This window comes from Marmota marmota, unplaced genomic scaffold, assembly GCF_001458135.2.
Source record: "Marmota marmota marmota unplaced genomic scaffold, marMar, whole genome shotgun sequence".
Lineage (NCBI taxonomy): Eukaryota > Metazoa > Chordata > Mammalia > Rodentia > Sciuridae > Marmota > Marmota marmota.
The window spans coordinates 29,500,961-29,504,102 of record NW_026000185.1 but is presented as its reverse complement, the minus strand read 5'-3'; the positions used below and the strand labels follow the sequence as shown (position 1 = coordinate 29,504,102).

General features: G+C 42.1%; 1 protein-coding gene across 1 annotated transcript in view; it reads left to right on the top strand.

The window, feature by feature from the left end:
* Positions 1-2,740: 2,740 nt before the first annotated feature.
* The window catches only part of Pop7 (POP7 homolog, ribonuclease P/MRP subunit), a 2,646-nt gene continuing 2,244 nt past the window's right edge, over positions 2,741-3,142 (top strand). The window contains exon 1 of the mRNA XM_048790008.1: positions 2,741-2,882. The gene's annotated coding sequence lies outside the window, so the exon portion shown is untranslated. The remainder of the gene's footprint in view (positions 2,883-3,142) is intronic.

Below are 3,142 nucleotides of genomic sequence, written 5' to 3'. Positions count from 1 at the left end.
GGGTTCAACAAATCCTATACTTACCCCCACTCCCTTAGCACAATTCACATCATCTTGCTCATATTGTCTTTCACACCAAAATAGGAGCTGCTTACCAGAGTATTATATAATATACACAGTATTTTAATGGCTTGACAGGTTGCTTTGATCCAATCCTTTTTGCTTTGTTGTATTCTGTGATATGGATGTACTGTAGCTTATTTTACCATTCATCAGTTGAAAGACATCTGGATTGTTTCCAACTTGGGAAATTTATTATAAATGGAACTGCTATGCACAATAGTGTACAGGTTTTTTAATGCCCCCAAGTGCTCTTGCTTGGTCATGTGATGTTTATTTTTAGAAGAAACTGCCAAACTATTTCTAGAATGACTCTACCATTTTACATTTCCACAAGCAGTGTATGAGAGATCCAATTTCTCTGCATTCTCATCCACACTTAGTATTGTCAGGATTTTGTATTTTAGCCATTCTAATATGTAAATGGCGTTTCATCATGTTTTAAAATTAGTTTTCATTCTATTTATTTTTTTTAATGTGGTACTGAGAATTGAACCCAGTGCTTCACATGTGCTAGGCAAGCTCTTTACCACTGAGCCACAACCCCCAGCCCTCATCATGTTTTCTTAAACATTTTTTTAGTTGTAGATAGACAACTTTATTTATTTTTATGTGGTACTGAGGATCCAACCCAGTGCCTCACACAGGCTAGGCAAGCACTGTACCACTGAGCTACAACCCAGCCCTCCTCATGGTTTTAATGTGCATTTCCTTAATGGCTAATGATGTTGAACATCTTCTGATGTCCTTATACCTTTTTTTTTTTTTTGCTGAAGTGTCCAAGACTTTTGCCTATTTTATTATTGAGTTGTTTATTTTCTAACATTTTTTGGAGGTACCGAGAATTGAACTCAGGGGCACTCGACCAGTGAACCATATGCCCAGCCCTATTTTGTATTCTATTTAGAGATAGGATCTCACTGAGTTGCTTAGCACCTCGATTTTGCTAAGGCTGGCTATGAACTCAAGATCTTCCTGTCTTAGTCTCCTAAGCTTCTGGGATTACAGGTGTGCACCACTGTACCTGGTTATTTTCTCTTTTTGGTAAAAAAAATATTTTTAAATGTAGATGTACACAAAACCTTTATTTATTTATTTTTATGTGGTGCTGGGGATCAAACCCAGCACCTCACATGTGCAGGCAAGCACACTGCCACCCAGCTCTATTTTCTAAATCTTGAGTTCAGAGTTCTTTACATATCCTGGATTTTTGGACATGTGACTCACAAGTATATTCTCCTAGTCTGTGGTTTATTTTCAGAGCAAAAATTTTGACATTTTGACAAAAGTTCAGTTATCAATTTTTCTTTTATAGATTGTGCTTTTGGAATCATGTCTAACAACTCTTCACCTGATCCTATTTCAGGAAGACTTTTCCCCTGTCTTCATCTAAAGGTTCATTTTATTTATTTATTTTTTTTTTCAGAGTAGAAATTAGAAGTTTATTAAAGGACAGCAGAAAAGACTTCTCCCGGAGGAAGAAGGGGACCCAAGAGGTGGAATGGCGGCTGCACTAATTGCATTTAAGTAGCCATCGGGTGCCCACCTTACCCTCCAGAAAGAGAGAGAAAGATGCACCTCAAACAGACATGGGGTGCGTGGAGAGGGCTTACCTCAGTGTATGTGTATAATCTCGGTCTGGGGCCTCCAATATGTTACCGCTGTTGGCCCGTGACGAGTCCTTGCTTCCCCAATGTTGAAGAATAACACCAAAGAAGCACACCGAGGCAAGGTCAGAGTAGAAATTAGAAGTTTATTAAAGGACAGCAGAAAAGACTTCTCCCAGAGGAAGAAGGGGACCCAAGAGGTGGAATCCATCTAAAGGTTTTATAGTTTCATGGTTTACATTTAGATCTACCATTGATTTTGTATTACTGAGGTTCATTTCTCTGCCTATTTCTCCAGTTGTTTCAACACCACTTGTTGAGGACCATCCTTTCTCCACTGAAATGCCTTTGCATCATTGCTGAAAATAAATTGGCTGTATTATTTCTGGATTCTCTATTCTACTGTATTGATTTTTGTGTCTATCCCTCTGCCAGTACCACACTTTCTTCATTATTACACTTAAATAGCCAAAATTCTATGGCATGATTCCAACAACGTTTTCAAAATTATTTTGGCTAATCTATTTCATTTGCTTTTCCATATCAGTTTTAAAATAAACTTCTCTATATCTACAAAAATTCTTTCTGAGATTGTCATAAAACTATAGATCAATTTGGAAGGAATTGGTATCTTTACTGTCTTATATTCCATTTTAACATAAAGCCCCCACACTTGTGGTTAATCAAAGAATCTGAAGCTAAAGAAGAAAACTGCAGGATCTAGATGATGTGGGGCTAAGTTCTCTTTCCAACCTTTGGTTCAGTAAGTCAGACCCCGCCCATGGCAACTAGAGAAGAGTCTGGAGAGCATAAACAAGCCAACTCACTGCACACTTAACAATTTACAAGAAGACAATGGGTTTAACAACTCAATTAGCATCCCTGTTTGAGTGATGGGGAAGCCAAAGCCCAATTGTTCAAGGTCCCCAGTGAGGTCTAAGTCTTTTCCAAGGGAACTGTCCAGAAGCTAAACCAATCTTGAACAAAGGGCGGTCCTCACAGGCTTGGGGAGCTGCGAACCCCAGCCCTCCCCGCCAGGGGGCGGTACGTCTCTGCTCTGGGGTTTCCGCTAGCGGCCGAAAAGCTGGGGGAGCTAGCAGAGGTGTGGGTGAGCAGCTCTTAAGGCTGGGCGCAGAGCGTGTGGCCCCGCACTCAGGAGAGAAAGATCGGTTCCGTGAGCTACAGGGGTATCCCCGGGCTCTTTCCTCGGGCAAGGTGGGGACCCGGCCTTTACTAAATCCCCCTTCGATCCTTGGGCTACAGGGACCTTGGGCGAGAGGTCAGCTGTCTACATCTACCCACACCTCTGCTGACCTTCGCGATCACGTTCTTCTGAACTCGCCAGCTGTCTACTCAGAATCCCCCGCTCAGGCCCCTGGGATAGCTAACTGCTGCTCTCGCCCCACTTCTAGACCCCTTCCGCGGCACGGAACCCGGGATTGACCGAAGGAACCCCGCCCCGCACCTCCTGGCCC